This window comes from Phyllobates terribilis, unplaced genomic scaffold (genome assembly GCF_046119375.1).
Source record: "Phyllobates terribilis strain yellow unplaced genomic scaffold, ASM4611937v1 Scaffold_2__4_contigs__length_985480577, whole genome shotgun sequence".
Classification (NCBI taxonomy): Eukaryota; Metazoa; Chordata; class Amphibia; order Anura; family Dendrobatidae; genus Phyllobates; species Phyllobates terribilis.
Genome location: NW_027362762.1, coordinates 448,596,100 through 448,614,034, shown reverse-complemented (window position 1 = coordinate 448,614,034; position 17,935 = coordinate 448,596,100).

Here is a 17,935-nt window from a genome sequence, read left to right as displayed (position 1 = left end):
TGAGTACTGTTTATTTATTTTCTGCTAGGGGGGTGGGTGGCATTATATTACAGACTTTGCCTATGGGGAGGGGGTGAGCATTATACTAAAGACTCTGCCTATGGGAAGGGGGGAGCATTATACTAAAGACTCTGCCTATGGGGAGGGGGGGAGCATTATACTAAAGACTCTGCCTATGGGGAGGGGGGAGAATTATACTAAAGACTCTGCCTATGGGGAAGGGGGGAAGCATTATACTACAGACTCTGCCTATGGGGAGGGGGGGAGCATTATACTAAAGACTCTGCCTATGGGGGGAGCATTATACTACAGACTCTGCCTATGGGGGGGGAGCATTATACTAAAGACTTTGCCTATGGGGGAGCATTATACTACAGACTCTGCCTATGGGGGGAGCATTATACTACAGACTCTGCCTATGGGGGGAGCATTATACTACAGACTCTGCCTATGAGGAGAGGGTAACATTAAACTACAGACTCTGCCTATGAGGAGGGGGGAGCATTATACTACAGACTCTGCCTATGGGGGGAGCATTATACTACAGACTCTGACTATAAGGGGGGGGCATTATACTACAGACTCTGCTTATAAGGGGGGAGCATTATACTACAGACTCTGCTTCTGGGGGAGCATTATACTACAGACTCTGCCTATAAGGGGGTTGCATTTTACTACAGACTCTGCCTATGGGGGGGGGGTGCATTATACTACAGACTCAGCCTATGGGGGGTTGCATTTTACTACAGACTCTGCCTTATGGGGGGTGCATTATACTATATCAAGGACTATGGGGAGTGCATTATACTATATTGAGGACTATCTGGTGCACTATACTATATGTAGGCTATTTATACAGTGTGGGAGATAATGTGGGGTCTTTGTATAGTGTGGGGGCCATCATACAGTGTGGGAGATAATGTGGGGTCTTTGTACAGTGTGGGGGCCATCATACAGTGTGGGAGATAACGTGGGGTATTTGTACAGTGTGGGGGCCATCATACAGTGTGGGAGATAATGTGGGGTCTTTGTATAGTGTGGGGGCCATCATACAGTGTGGGAGATAATGTGTGGTCTTTGTATAGTGTGGGGGCCATCATACAGTGTGGGAGATAATGTGGGGTCTTTGCACAGTGTGGGGGCCATCATACAGTGTGGGAGATAATGTGGGGACTTTGCACAGTGTGGGGGCCATCCATCATACAGTGTTGGAGCCATAAGTTTGGGGGCTACTAAGGGGTCAGTATACTGTGTGGGAGTACTATACAGTGAGGGGGAATTATATTGTGTATAGGAGAACATCATACTGGTTAGAGGGGACATGTACATGGGAGGAGACTCAGGACATTATTAAATCTTAAGTGGGCACTTATCGTTATAGGGGAACTCAGGTTATTATGACTGTCAAAGGGGCACACAGAGGGCACTATTACTTTCTAGGGGGCACAATGTGGGCACTGTATTCTATGTGGGCACTTACACATGGCATTACAATATTTTAGAGGTTTGTTTTACCATCTAGAGGGCACACAGTACTACACAGCAGGTGCAGTAATAGGGACACGGCAGCAGCTGCTCAGTATTGGGTTATCAGCAGGATCAGGGGTTTGTGCAGGTTGGGAATAGATGGGGACGGTGCCTGAAATGTAAGGAGTCAAATGTGTCTTTGTTGTGATCTTTGCAGACCTGAGACTCTGAGTCCTGGCTGGAGAAGTTGTCGGGTCGGTCTGGGCCAGATGGAAAAGACGGGAAAAGTGAACAATTTAATCAGAAAGAACGTCAGCTGTAAGTTACTATATATAACTGTGCTGTGATCTCTTATATGTTCTGCATGACTGGTATTTATCAATATATGTCACCATATGGCGGTAGTATCAGTGCTGGTCTTTGTATAGAGATTATTTTTAGTAACAGCGCGGTCATCTGCTGAGGTTCTCCTACATCCACTGTCTGGGTGCTCCACTATAGTAATCAGGGTTACCTGGTTAGGGGCCCACTCAGAAGTTTGGCCCCCTCTGAACCAAAACCCTAGCTACGCCTCTGGTCAGGGTCATCATAGATGAGGGCTAGAGCTCTAAAAAAACCCTCCACTGACTGGAGACAAACCGAAACCTGCAGCAAACAGAAAGCCCAAGATTGAAGATCTTGCAGCAGTGAGATCTCAATCCCCACTAGCTGCTCCTCACCTCCAGAGAAGTAAGGACGAAATTTAAAATACAGTTTGCAGGCTTCCTTGAACACAAAAAAATTGTCCCTCCCTCCTGAAAACCTGTCCGGGAGGGCAACCTTGGGTTCAAGCTGGATTGGCCTACCGACATTGACCCCAACATTAGGGACCTGCAGCCGCTGTTACTGCTTCTGAACCTCATAGCAGAGGTCAGTCACCTCCAGAGACAGCCTGTCCAGCTGCTCTGCCAGCTCTGCAATGGGATCCATGAACCAAGGGAAAAGAAAACAAAAAAACACATACAGAAAAAAACCCACACACAAATAAAACCACGTGTCAGCTTTTTTTTTTTTCCTTATTGTACAGCTGGTGATGATGTCACGCAAGGTGTGGAAAAAACTAAGTGCAACACGTAGGGAAGAGGGAGAGGAAGCCCAAACACTAGGGAAAGGGGGGAGTGGAGATCTTTAGGCAGATCTAATAACACCCTGTCTACTCTACCGTCCCTGTATAGGTTCCACACCTATCGCCGAGCAGGACCCTAAACCCTGTATGTTCCTAGAGCTTGGCCCTAGATAGGGAAGAAGAGGCATGAGCACTTTTCAGGCCCCACTACAAACTAAAGACAAAAAGGTAGACAAACAAAGGGGATTAACTTAGCTTGAGCAGACACCAGAGGGGTAACACCAACTGTCCTCCAAGGGCACTAGAGAAGAAGCCAGCCAACAGCTAGAGCTCCAAGCATGTTTGTGCTAATAGCGTGCTCCAGAAAGCAGGCCACATTTCAGTATATACATAATTTGTACTTATATTTTTGCTCCAGCCAGGAGTCCACATTTCTGAATCTAAATTGTTTGCGCTAATAGCCTGCTCCAGAAAGCAGGCCACATTTCAGAATATAAATATTTTGTGCTGCTAATATTGTGCTCCAACCAGGAGTCTACATTTCAGCATCTAAATCCTTTGTGCTAATTGTGCGGTCCAGACACCAGTCCGCATTTTAGCATCTAAATTCTTTGTGCTAATTGTGTCATCCAGACATCAGTCCACATTTAAGCATCTAAATTCTTTGTACTTATTGGGTGGTCCAGCCAGCAGTCCAATTTCAGCATGGGACAGGGCCTGGGACAGGGCTTGGACCAGCATTTCTAGCCTAAACATTGATCAACAACAGGTGAATGATTGACAGGTGTAGGCCTGGTGCTCTGAGAGCCCTGCTAAATTCAGGCAACACACATGAAGGTGACCCAACTTGGAGACCAAACATTTCCAAAAGTTTGGGGCTGACACCACTAAAGTGGTATCAATTTCCCCAGAGTAGAAATAGTATAATAGGCCTCTGACAGCCCTTCCACTAAAGGCAACCCAAGACCTAACTTCTAGTTTCCACATTTCCAAAAATTGTTAGTAACATCAGCAGCAGTAGCAACAGCAGGCAGAGAAGCCACGACAAAGGTGTCACAGACTGCAATAATGCGAGATCAATGCAACACACTAAAAACTACACCATCGCCTAGTCTGCCCAGTCTGTGACTGGGTGCAAAAGTCATTGGAGAGCCATGACTTGTTCATCTTGGTGAAAACTAGGCGATCTACACTTTCAGGAGACAGTCGGGTGCACTTATCTGTCAGGACACCATCAGCATTGCTGTTCTGAGAGAACGCAGGCTGCCGGGCATGACAAAACCTCCAAGGCGTGACAGGCGAGCTCAGGCCAATCTTCCATTTTTGAAGACCAAAATGCTAAAGGGTCTAAATGCTCCTCATGGCTTTGATATTGAGCTCGAGATACTCCTGCACCATCTTCTCCAGTCGTTCACTACGTGTCAGACTTCTACTCTGTTCTTCTGGTGCACAGGCTGGTCTGAAAAATGTCTGAAATGACTCACAGAAATTTCATCTGCCACTTACGCTTCTGCTGCTAATGTTTTTGATGACTTTAGCGGGGTTTAAAGTCTAGAACTGCGATGCACACTGTGTGCCTCTCTGCTGTTTTGGGGAAAACCACTCTTAAGATTGTCTACAAGCGTGTTTCGATACTCCAGCATGCACGCGTCCCTTTCCAGGGGGAGAAGCTTCTGCCAAAATTTACTCTTGTACCGTGGATCTAACAGAGTGGCAACCCAGTAGTCAACACTATTTCTAATCCTAACAATATGGACTTCATGTTGCAAGAAGGCGTTCATGTGTTGGGCGCTTCCATGAGGTCCAAGTCCATGTTGTGTTGATGGTGGGGTAACAGTCAAGCTTGCTTCCTCCATCCCCTCCCGCCAACCACGGACAACAAAGAGGGGTTCATTATCCTCTTCATCTCCTAACTGTTGCGCACCCATCACCTCTTCCTCCTCATCCTCCTCCATTTGTTCCTCAGTTCCTACACCTTCACTAAAAGTTTGCCTGGTACCATGAGCCCCCCTCGGTCGCTGCAATCCACCCTCCCATGGCACCCATCTGCGCGATGACAGCCCAGAACTTAGAGATATTGTTTTCCCTTCCACTTCCTCCTCTGATTTGTCTTCTTCCTATGGGACCACCACTTCCTCCCGCAGACTATTCAAAGTGTGCTCCGGTGCATGTAGATGACCGGTATAGTGATGCTGATGACGGCATTGTCAGCGCAAACCATCTGTGTAGTTTAGTTCTCCAACCTTTGCTGTCTAGTAGTTTAGTTATCATCTTCTGGTTTGTAGTGGTTTAGTTCGCCAACCCCAAGCGCCCTGCAAGCCTTGGGAATTTCAAGACTTGTGGAGCAGCCACTTCCCCGCCTGCCCCCACAACCACCAGAGTCACTCTGTGTCTCAGTGAGATGTAACGCCCCTGGCCATACTTGCTTGTCCAGGTGTCAGTGGTGAAATTCACCCTGGTAGACATTGATTTTTTCAAGGAACGGGTAATATTGTCTGCGAAATGCTGGTGTAGCGCAGGCACATCTTTCTTAGAGAAGTAATGGCGACTGGACAACTGGTACTGGGTGACTGTGATGGCCATTAGCTTTCGGAAAATGTCTGTATCCAGGTGGAAAGGCAGCATTTCCATGGCCAACAGATTGGAGGTGGTCAATTTTAAGCTCTTAGCTTTTCCATGTGTAGGAGGAAACAATATTTTACGTGACCACAACTGCGGGACCGAGGGCTGGCTGCTGTGCTGAGAGAGGGTGGAGTAGGGAGAACATGACAAACTGCAGGACTGTGAGTGAGGTGCAGGCAGAGATGTTATGGTGGAATGAGAAAGATATGGTGTGCTTGGTGTCTGAGATTGGTCAAAAACAGCAGGCATGTCCACTTCCGTACCAGCTGACGGGCTCTCACTCACCCCGAATGTAGATGGTAAACAAGTGGAGGTTCTGCGGCTGAAGACCTGTGTGAGAACATTTGCCACGGTGACAGAGGAAGAAGAAGCAGCAGATGCGGTTAAAGGGGCGGCCGGTAGTTGGCGAGGCCTGCTAGTCCGCATTTTAGCGAAGTGAGATTGCCAGACTAACGCATGTTGATCGCGCATGTGCCAGTTCATGCATGTAGTAGTCAAATTATTGGATTTTTTGTCCTTACTGAGTCGTTTTTCACAAAGTTGGCAGATAATGTGAGTTGGGTCATCCTTTGCGGTCTCAAAAAATGTCCAGGCTAGGCAAACCTTGTGACCCCTGCGAACTGCAGACCCCCGACTGCTGCTAGCCACAGCCAGAGTTGTGGCTGAGGATGCAGTGCTTGTCGTGGTTGTGACGCGCCCCCTGGGCCAGTATTGCTTGGGGGATACCCGGAGCCGGATCAGATGGGGGTTGTAGTCTCCGAGTGGCGGTGACCCGGTCCGTGCCCAGGGTGTCAAGCTTAGTGTGTGGCAGTCCTACAGATGTTGCTGGATGTTCTTTAGTGTCAACTACGCCACCCGTTGATTTGCGGTCAATACGGCCGCCGCTGCAGCAGGGTCCGCTGAGGCTGGTGGTGTGTGTGCAGCTTCTGGTAGTATAACCCCCAACGGGAGGGGTATAGCCTCAGGGGGTCAGTTGTAGAGGGTGGTGGTTGTGGTGGTGCAGTGAGGATGGTAATGAGACTCAGAGTCGGGCTGTGCAGTTCAGGGTTTTTACTTACTGCTGTTGTGCTGGTCACTCCGGCCTTGAGTGACCGCCCGAGCCGTGCTGCGTCCACCAGGTCCTGGACTCGGCCAACCCCCAGGTAATTCTGGAGCGTGATCCTGAGCTCCCTTTCTGACGTTCCTTTTCTCTGGCCTTCCCCACCAGGGATCCACTTATGTCCGGCTCCCTCGGGCCTCTTGTTGGTAAAACCCTTGTCTCTGGGTTCCCTGACCCTATACTCGGTGTGCCTTCGCAGTGGATTTAGTGGGGGGTCGTGGCAGATCCTGCCCACAACCTCCGGTCTCTGGCTGAGGATTAGTGCCCTCCACCAGCTTGGGATCCGGTACCCTTGTGCCAACCCTTCACCCTTCTGGTTGTATTTGGGTTCTTGGGGTTCCCTCTTCTTCCCCTCTGGGTCCTTTTCTTCTCCTCTCTCTCTTCTTTCAGGACTGCTTGACCCTCTACAAAAGACTGACTGGTAGCTGTCTGCCTGTCTGACCCTGATCTAAGATGGTTCCCACCTTATATACTCCCTCTATGTGTGAGCTCAGGTGACCAGCACCCAATGAGCTCCTAGCATTACCCAGACTGCTCCCCCTATCTGCCCCTACACTACTGGGATGTTCCACCCCCCTCCCACTCCAGCCAGGGACAGACACTGTCGTACCTGCACATATACCTAGTGGGAGTACCATTGATCTGTCCCCCGGAAATGGGATGTATGTAGTGTATGCAGCTAACTGAGCTCAGTTCCACACTCCATCCTTACCCGGGAGTGGAATATCACACCTCTGGCTTGAGGTGCAATACCCCTGTAGCAGCCGAATCCTCAGGGTGCTACATTCCCCCCTGGTAAATCACAGCACGCCCTCGGGCTGTAAGAGAATAAAAACATCAAACATACAAATTTTCATAACAACAATAACATATAAAACATTATATATATATTAACACTCTTGCTCCTCCGGCCACGGTGCGACTTGTGACCGGGTAAAGTGCGACAGTCTCTTGTAGAAAAACGGTTTCCTTATAAAACCAGTAGGGGGCGCCTTAGAAAGCGCAACTATATACAGGGGGAAAGTGGCCGCTCTCAGTCCTCGGCCAGGTATAAGGAAGGAATGACCGCTCTCAGTCCTCGGTCAGTGGGATTAAGGGACACACGGGTTAACAGTTCACACTTGTCCCAACGGGGACATATTTAAAGCAGCAACAGTTCACTGTACCCCGACGGGTAACTATTTACAGTCTCTTTACCGTACTTTAACGACGGCGTCCTCCTGCTCCTTCTTTGTCTTCAGACCCGTCCGGGTCCTCTTGCTCCTCCTCACACCGCAGCTCCTCCTCCGTCAGGCGATGTACATGGAGGGCGTAGGGTCCTTTGGCACACTTGTGCCGGGTGAACGTGACCTCGTCCCCTACGTACAGGTCACGACCTCTGTGTCCCTCCGGCAGATGGCTTTCTACATCTCTGCGGGTTACAAAGACGTCGCCGGGGGTATGATGGTCTCTTATGAAGCCCCACCCATGCTGCAGGTTGAATTTAATCACAGTCCCGGTGGTACGGGGACCATGAGCTGCACGGGGGTTCCTCCTGGTCCGGCTCTTCTGCCCTGCGCTCTGTTCCTGCAGCCGCTGCTCACGGATCCGCCTCTCTTTCCGCTCTTGCTCGAAGGCTGCCAACTGCTGGCGGCAGCACTCCACTCGCTCTGCTGCGGCTGCCCGCGTTTCTTGAGTGCACCCCATGAGGTCTCCTCCGGTGGGGTCCCACTCGAATTGTGCTTCTTCTAGCGGGAGCGGGGTTCTCCTGACGGGCTTCGGAGCCGGAATCAGGGGCTCGCACAGGGGCCTTGCTCTTTGGAGTTCCAGTTGGTAGTACTCCTGGGGCTATACAAAGGGCTGCCCATCCGGGCACGTGTGCTGGGCAAATAGATCTTCGCCCAGGTGCGGCACTCGAGATGTTGAGGGCGCGTTGATGGTAGCGGCGCCCGGGTTGACCAGGCCTTGCGACCAGGCTTGGGGCACCCTAAAGGTAAAGGGCACCGTAAGGACGGTGGCGCCCGGGGGTACTCGGCCCTGCGACCAGGCCGGTGGCTCCGCGGAGGTAGGGGGCGCTGTTGGAATTGCGGCGCCCGGAGGTACTAGACCTTGCGACCAGGCCGATGGTATTTCCTGTTTCGCCGCGCTCAGGGTCGAGGCGTATGACGTCACAGGGGTCAAGGCCGCGGCTTCTACTTGAGGCCTAGTCCGGCACGGTGACGATGCAGCGACGGGCACGGCAGGGGGAATTTCGGGCTCTGCGACGGGGAGCTGGGACAGGTACACGGTTTCTCGGCTCGGGGTAGAGACGTCCCCTTTACCTGCCTCCGTCCGTTCAGCTCCCTCCTCGGCGCCGTCTCCGGCCTTCACTCCTCCTGCACCATCCTCAGAGGCGGTCTGTCTCCTCGTCTCGGGTGGCGTGCTCCGCTGACGGGTTCCGGTCTGCTGGGCCATCTCACGGCTCCACTCCGTCAGCGTGTCTTGCTGCACCTGGGCCATCCTCCGTGCGAGGCCCTCCAGCGCGGTCTGTGCACACTCCCGGTCTCGGGGGAGCTGTGCTAGGATCTCCACTAAGCCTAGTGGGGTTGTTGCTTGCAGCAGGCTCCTGACCACTGGGTCGGTGCTGCCTGTCTCTCCCTCCATCTCCGGGTACGCTTTCTCTGGACTCCTCTCCAGACTTCTTGTCTCCGGGTGCGCTCTCTCCAGACTCCTCCAGGCTGCACCCATCTTCGCTCTTTTCTTCTGTCTCCGCCCACATTGAGGGTGGTCCCGGGGCAACTTTGTGATTGTCAGTTCCAGGGGCAGTTCTCTCACGCTGATGGACACTTCCAGCATCACAGTCTCTGTTGGTGGGCGCGGTTTCCGCTTTTGGCGCCATTCTTCGACCTGGCCCACGATGGGAGGTGGCCTTTTGCCACCCTCTGGCACGCCCATAATGGCGTCCGCTCTTCCAAGGCGGGAAATCTTTGGAAATGGCGGGAATCGTCTCCCAGTGGCGGGAAACTCCATGGATGGCGGGAAAAAGCTGCAAATGGCGGACAACCGGCGGGAAACGACCTGTGATGGGGTCCGTTGGCGGGGACCCTCCGGAACCGGCGGGAGACTTCTTTTTGAGGTAACGATGAACTTTTCTTCAGGCACGCAGTACCCGGTTGTTGCGGGCACGTTATCCTGCCGACTACGCCAAAGTTGACGCGCCCCCTGGGCCAGTATTGCTTGGGGGATACCCGGAGCCGGATCAGATGGGGGTTGTAGTCTCCGAGTGGCGGTGACCCGGTCCGTGCCCAGGGTGTCAAGCTCAGTGTGTGGCAGTCCTACAGATGTTGCTGGATGTTCTTTAGTGTCGACTACGCCACCCGTTGATTTGCGGTCAATACGGCCGCCGCTGCAGCAGGGTCTGCTGAGGCTGGTGGTGTGTGTGCAGCTTCTGGTAGTATAACCCCCAACGGGAGGGGTATAGCCTCAGGGGGTCAGTTGTAGAGGGTGGTGGTTGTGGTGGTGCAGTGAGGATGGTAATGAGACTCAGAGTCGGGCTGTGCAGTTCAGGGTTTTTACTTACTGCTGTTGTGCTGGTCACTCCGGCCTTGAGTGACCGCCCGAGCCGTGCTGCGTCCACCAGGTCCTGGACTCGGCCAACCCCCAGGTAATTCTGGAGCGTGATCCTGAGCTCCCTTTCTGACGTTCCTTTTCTCTGGCCTTCCCCACCAGGGATCCACTTATGTCCGGCTCCCTCGGGCCTCTTGTTGGTAAAACCCTTGTCTCTGGGTTCCCTGACCCTATACTCGGTGTGCCTTCGCAGTGGATTTAGTGGGGGGTCGTGGCAGATCCTGCCCACAACCTCCGGTCTCTGGCTGAGGATTAGTGCCCTCCACCAGCTTGGGATCCGGTACCCTTGTGCCAACCCTTCACCCTTCTGGTTGTATTTGGGTTCTTGGGGTTCCCTCTTCTTCCCCTCTGGGTCCTTTTCTTCTCCTCTCTCTCTTCTTTCAGGACTGCTTGACCCTCTACAAAAGACTGACTGGTAGCTGTCTGCCTGTCTGACCCTGATCTAAGATGGTTCCCACCTTATATACTCCCTCTATGTGTGAGCTCAGGTGACCAGCACCCAATGAGCTCCTAGCATTACCCAGACTGCTCCCCCTATCTGCCCCTACACTACTGGGATGTTCCACCCCCCTCCCACTCCAGCCAGGGACAGACACTGTCGAACCTGCACATATACCTAGTGGGAGTACCATTGATCTGTCCCCCGGAAATGGGATGTATGTAGTGTATGCAGCTAACTGAGCTCAGTTCCACAGTCCATCCTTACCCGGGAGTGGAATATCACACCTCTGGCTTGAGGTGCAATACCCCTGTAGCAGCCGAATCCTCAGGGTGCTACAGTTGCATCACTCCGTGTCTGTGCAGGAAGCCGCAACGTATCCTCCTCGTCTTATTCCTCCGCCACCTACTCTGCTGAGCTACTCAGCTGCGTGCCTCTGGGATCACACCAAGTGCAATCTACAACCTCATCGTCATCCTCTTTGTTCTCCCACTCCTCGCCCTGAGAGTCATCCTCCTCCTCTTCCTGCCCTGACAGCACAGTACAGTCCGCGTACGCCTCAGGTATCTGAGTCTCATCAGGATCACCTCCACCACCTGGGGTTAACGTGTGGTGACGAGGGTCTGGATTCTGCTCTGACCCTACTTCTTCCGGACTCGGATCCAACTGAAAAATATTTTGTCCATCAGTACAGATGCTTCTCTCCTCTTGGGTCTGTGAATCTTTGGAGCAGACCTGTGGTGCCCATGGAATAGAATGTGTACTTTCAATTCTCTCCTCTGTCCCCCAGCTCCCTCTCACTCTCACTCTCTTTTCACATGTAAAGTGCCATAGAATAAATAGTGCTATAATAATAATTATGCTATTTGTACTCTGGGTCAATTGATGCCACTTTTCCTGGTATCTGCCCCTAATTTGAGCTGTTTTGGCACTCCTTGCAGATGTTGTCCTTGGTAGGTTTTGAACCCAGGACCCCAGCACTGCTAACTACTGAGCCACCGTGCTGCCTAGTACAGAGCAAGATGGGGACCACTGGCTACACCGCAAAATTTCCTCTCTTAATATATATCTTGAAGGTTAATTGGTCTTCTGTGAAATTGACGCTTATGTATACAGTAGTGATTGAAAGATTGTGAGCCTTTCTGAATATTTCTACATAGATTTGACCTAAAACTACATTAGATTTTCACAATGTATCCTAAAAGTAGATAGATAAATAAGCTAAAATAAATGAATGAAAAATATTAGAATCCAATATCACATATCTGTGAGTGGCAAAAATATGTGAACCTGCTACCTTGCAGCGGTCATGCTATGGCTTTTAACTGCAGCAGCCCTGTGCCACTGCAGTCTTTCCACTGTTTATGTGCACAATCACTTAATGTTGCAGGGAAACAGCTATTTTACCCACAAAACTCTGCAGCCATTGTATAATCTTTTAAGTGAAACAGTTGTTTCCCTCCAAGATTAAGTGCACAGAAACAGTGAAAAGTCTGAACTTTTAACATATGTTTGTGACCGTTTGTGACCGTGTATCATAGCATGAACAATGGAGATTTCTGAGAACCTCACAAAAAGAGTTGTTGATGCACATCAGGCTAGAAAAGTTTACAAAGAGCATCTTTAAAGAGTTTGGACTCGACCAATCCTCACTCAGACAGAATGTGTAAAAATAGAGGAAATTTGTTGCCATCAATGATGGAACAATGAATCCTGAATTACACCCCAAAGTTGTGTATGTGCCTTTAAGATGTAGCAGAGCTAGCAGCTAACTCATTATGTTTGCACAATGTTCACATTTCCCTTTGCAGATAGTGCACATGAGAATTCAGTACATAGAAGTGGTTTATATATGCATAAAGTGATGTACTTATTATGTTCTGCTATCAGGAGGTTGTTGAGAGTTAAGAAAGCAACCCTGCTTTCCATATAAGGCCATAAGGTCAGATGGTTAGTGACTCACCCCCTGGGCCGTGGGGCACTCGGGACCGGGCTTCAGGGCAATGCTGGGAGTAGTAGTGGTGACCCGGTCCCGTGGCTCAGGGTGTTCAGACCAGTGGCAGCCTTTTATATGTTTTAGGTAATGTCCGACTACGCCACCCATGGATTGCGGTCAGGGAGGACCGCCGCTGCAAGGCAGACCACTGAGGCTGGTGTTGGGGATGCAGCAGGGAATAATACAACTCCCCACGGGAGGAGTGTAGCCTCAGGGCAGTGTAATAGGATGTTGGAGGTGATGGTGCAGGCACCGCAGTGATCACACAGAGTCCAATAATGCAGTCCAGGGTCTTTTACTGCAGAACTTATCACAGACCCACCAGGAGTACAGGGTAGGAATGGACTTGGGTGTCTGAGGGCATTCGGGTGAGCTCCACTGGCCAGGGTGAGTGGGTAGGCCTACCGTTCTCTCTCTGCCCTTGCTGACTATCTCCCCCTTTAGTGGTATGATAGCCGACGTCCCTGAGCTTGCTGTGTACTACGCCTGTATGGCTTGCGACTCGGGCTTTAGGTACCTGTAGCTTCTCCGTGCTGTACCGGTCCCTCTGTGTGGCGGAGCCTCCAGGCTTCTTAGGCCAAGGGACCTGAAATCCCTTGCGGGTTGGTTATCTGCTGCAGGACCTGCAACCCTGACAGCATCGGACCCCAGTGTCCGGTTGTGTAGTCTCTCTCTGCCAGGACCGGCTCTCGTCGCCTCTGTCCCTGGCTTTCTGTTCCTCCTTTGCCTCCTGGACTCCTCAGCTGCGGCTGACCTGTCCCTCTCTTCTGGGAACCCTTCTGGATGCTTCAGAAGTGGGTCCTGGTCTCTCTAACCCTGCCCTCAGTACCAGTTTTTATAGGGGCAGCCTGCTCCCCCTACTGGCCTGGGGCAGGAGGTGCTGCATGCAAATGGTCCATGACCAGAGAACCTCCCTCCTGCTCTCAGACACAGCCTTACAAGTTTGTGGCATCCAGGCCTGGGGTGACACATTCCCCCCTAGGAAAGCTTAGTACTCTGGGACTAAACAAGAAACACGATACAGGGTAAAAATTATAACATAAACATAACAGAGAAGAAAACAACAAACAACACCACATATTGAGTTCTTTAGGTCACAGTATGGCCTGTGACCGGGTGTCCATTTCACCCAATAAGGCGAAGTCTCAACCGGTGCGGGGACTTGTCCAAAGCAAACCCCAAACGTTGGCCCTGGGCGTGGCTGCAAGGCGAAGCAAACTACTTTGGACCACTCGGGACCACGCCAGACAGGTTTTTCTTCCGTGGCCGTCTTCGCAAAAGGCACAAAGTGCAACTATTTACAACGTAGTTCCGGTTATCCAAAGTTCATAACCTGTCAGTCCATATATCTAGACAAACTGGAGAAAACACTATTAGTTACAGGTAACAAACATATTAAATATATACATGGTACATTTAGATCTTGTACCTATATCCTCCAGCGAGCTGGTGTTTGACCCCTAGTGCTCCTGGTTGACCTCCTTAACCCACTGTCTGGTGGTGGACCAACCTGGCTTTCTCCACTATCATTGAGGGTACAGCTACTAGCTAGGTGTACAGGCAGGGCAGGCAGCTGTCTGTGGGTCCTTTGGCTTACCGCAGGCATGGCAGGCTCACTGTCAGCAGAGGGTTGACTCTCCTGGGTTACTGGCGTGGGTTCTTCCGCCTCTGGGGCCGTTTGCTCTTCATGTTCTTCCTGTCCTCCTGTAGGCTCCTGCTGGGTAGGCTGAAGGAAGTGTAGGACGGGTACCACTATTGCGCCATTTATCTGAGTCCAGGTCCGGGGGAACTCTCCAAGAACTGTGCTGATCATCTCTTCCTTGTCCTCTGCGGGTTCAAGGTCATCTTGATCTTCACTTGGACTCTGTAGTTGCTCGGGGCACCGTTTTAGGTGGTCTCTGGAGACGGTGCTAGTGGTTTCTCCTCCATCCTTGGTAATCACACATACCTTCGGGTTGTCGTGGTCGGACTGCAGTACTGTGTACGGGTCTCTCTCCCACTGGTCATCCAGCTTGTGTAACCTTCTCTTCCGCTTCAGGACCTGCTCACCAGATTCCAGGGGACCAGCAGGAGCGTGTTGGTTGAAGAGCCTCTCTTGCTTTTCTCTCGCTTGAGCCAGACTCCTCTTCACACTCTCCTGTACCTTCTTGTACTGTAGCCGCCGTTCCGTATCCCAGTCCGCGTCTGGGGAGGTGTCCTCAGGTGTCAGGACTCCCATTTCCAGGTCAATCGGCAGCTTACCTGGTCTTGCTCGCATCAGGTAAGCCGGGGTGCAATTTGTAGCATTCACCGGGATATGGTTGTACAAGTCAATCAGGTCTGGCAGCTTCTCCGGCCACAGGCTGCGTTCTTCCAGGGGTAACATCTTGAGGAGATCAATGACGATATTGTTCATCTTCTCACACAGCCGTAGAGGTTGCAGAACTCCTGGAATACTTCAGCCTCAAATGCTGGACCTTGATCTGTCAAGACCTGTTCCGGATACCCATGTGGACGGCAGAAGTGTTGCTGGAAGGCTCTGGCCGCTGTTTGAGCTGTCAGGTCTTTAACAGGAACTGTGGCGCCCCTGAGGGTTTGACCGCCACAGGAATGCTGCACTTCTTCAATGGAATGTGGTGTTCCTCCTCTGAGGTAAGGCCGGTGTGATGGTAGTGACCTAACCTTTTGCATCCAACACCACATTTCCACCAGAGGGAGCTAGTATGCACTAGGTGCTGCTCCCCTGGTTACAGGGAGACTGGGGAACACAAAGTAGTAGGAACCAGTTAGTGGGTGTGGGTGGAGGAACAACTAGTTGGTTACACTTCAAATCTAGTACTTAATAGAATGCCATCTTTGATCTTGGTTGTTCTCTGGTCTCTTGGTCGTTTTCTGTCTCCTTGGTCCGACTTTAGTCTAGCCTTTGCTAGTCTGTCGGCTGTCACTGTGCTGTCAAACTACTGTGTGTAATGTGACTTCCCTCCGGGAGCGCAGATCCTGTGTGGGCCTGCACCGGCATGGGACACAGCCCTCGTACCCTGATATTGGGACGAGTGGTAGGTTGCAGACAAGGAATGTCTCAACCCGTCCGAGGACCAGGATCAAGAAGGCCCGGGAGCTTTAGAGTGTGGCTCCCTAGCAAATGGGTCCCGGGGAGGATGCAGACGGAGCGGAGCACGCCACCTGTCCTCGCCAACCTGATCTATTCAGAGGGATTCTGGCTGCAAGAGGGGTACCGGCCCCCGACACCCGACCTTGTACTTTACGTCCAGGACGGGAAAGCCCGGTTAGGCCCTGAGGATCCCACCGGGCGTCGGATGGAGAGGAATTGCCACCCGACCCCTACACCTGAGAGGAGCTCAGAGGGAGACATGGCCTATCTACACACGCACAGACGGGAAAGAGTGACGTCCATAGTGCAGGAACACTCTGGTGAAAGGTCGCTACCGAACACTGGACTTCCTCGGAGGTAGTCGGACCCCCGTCCCTGGTGGCCGCAGGACTCCGCGAGGAGCAGGGAGTCGCCTTCCCGCTAACATCTCTGAGTGAGTAAAGCCTTGGAAGTTCACCCCTATGGCCTCCGGACTGTTCATTACGCGCCATACCACGCGACGTGGTGCCCGTACTCCGCACGGGTCGGGCCCGGGCCACGGCTGCTTCCCATCTCTCCAACAGGGCCCGACACCGAGTCCCCCAACACCCAGGGTAAAACACGGGCTTTCTGAGTAGAGGCGTCACAACCTGGCGTAGTCGGCAGGATATCATGCCCGCAGCAACGGAGAAGAGTGCCCATTGCTATCGGATACTGTGTGCCTTACACCTTGAACTGTTGTTTTACACTTAAAATGGCGCCCGCCCAAGAAGAACAGACGCCATAACGCTGTAAAAAGACTGTCTTTGAACGCCTCCCATCGTGGGCTGGGCTCCCGCTTGGCGCCAAAAATGTAGACTGCCCCTTCCATCAGAGACTGTCCGCGGGGTAATGCCCGTCAAACTGGATGGGCTGAACGAAGGCGGGCCTGTCAGCATTCCGCCCAGGAACCGCCCCGAAAGAGGAGGAAGAAGAAAAGCAACAAGGTGCGGCCATGGCAGTCGGAGCTTGGCAGTCAACGGAGGCAGACATGGATGCCTCTGGGGAACAAGACCATTCGTCTACTGAACCCGGTTCATGCCCTTCACGCGGCAGAGAGCAAGGCGGCAGCGTGTTGACCCCGGGAGATATTGCATTTCTCCAGCAAGAAGCTCCGGAACTCCTAAGAAGGCAGAGAGAGGCCCAGGAGGCGGCGACGGCTGCGTGGCGGGAGGAGATGCTGCTGTGCTTCCGGGACTGCCGCCAAGGAGTTGAGGTCCCAGGACAAGTCGACTCGGTGACAGAGGTCGAGGGTGACCTCGTGGCGGGTGAGTGTGCAACCCCTGCCCTGGCTGCAGAGCCTACCGTGACTATCCCGGACCTCATGTCGGAGTACTTAGTTTCCCACGCGGTCACCTGGGAGCAAGTGTTAGCTCCAGAGCGGCAATTCGCAGCCATCGGTGGGGACCTGCGATGCCACCCAAATTCTGATTCGGAGGTGCCTGAAGATACGGAGGAAACTACCGGCTCCAACCCGGACTGGTCCACGTCTACAGAGGACTCGCAGCAACCCGTTCTTACCCCGCTACCCGCACCAGCAGTAACCTGGCCCGAGGCTGAGGAGTGGGCCTGGGAAAAACAGGGGGGCGACCTAATGGGCTTCCCTCGGGAGACCAGGGCTGAAGCGCGAAGGAGGAGCCAGTGGTGCAGCGATCAGATATTCTGGCTCGCATGGGAGCAGCGTCAGCGGGAGCAGCGCTGCGAGCACCTCGAGGTCAGGACCAAAGCTGCAAAGACTCAGGCGCGACAGGAAGAGGCCACCCGTCCCAGTCCCCGGCACGAAGGCCAAGTCGTCCGCTTTCATCATGAGGCAGGGTGGGGGTTCATCCGGTGTCCCCAGTTCCATGACGATGTGTTCGTAAGCCGGCAGGACGTCGAGCCGCGCCTCAAGAAGGGACACCCCGGTCGGTACCTCCTCCCGGGCGACACAGTGACTTTCTCTCGCCACCAGGGAGAGCGTGGGTGGTACGCCCTGGACGTCCACAAAGTGTCTGGGAGCGATGCCACCCCGCCCTCAGCCTCAGGTGACCGGCTAGCCTCCGTCGGGAGGAATGAGCCTTTTCCAAGAAGAGAGCCCGAGGTCTAAAGCAGCCCCCGGCTGCTGCTGTTGTTAAAGTTTTAAGTTCAATGCTGCTATTTTATGTTTTCCCCCTGTTTACAGAGACTTTGGTCCCTGCGGACTATGGCCGGCGGCGGACTGCGTTTGTATATAGTTATGCATCTATTTAGGTGCTTCCTATTGGTTTTATGTAAAACCGTGCCTCTTCTTCTACCTCAGACCTCAGAAGCAAAACCTGTCTGGAGTGGCTTTTGTGGAGGTCCAATCCCGGATCTTCATGTCCTGCAGCCACCCCTGGGCCCACGTAGAGGGTTTAGGGCAGGTCCCTCTTGCTACTGAACTGACTGTCGCCACTTCTAACAAGTCTTCTGCCATTGTCAAAAGTCTCTTGTCCTAATTTATGCTTTATACTTTTATAATTTTGTAATTTTGCACTTTTACACTTTTATACCTT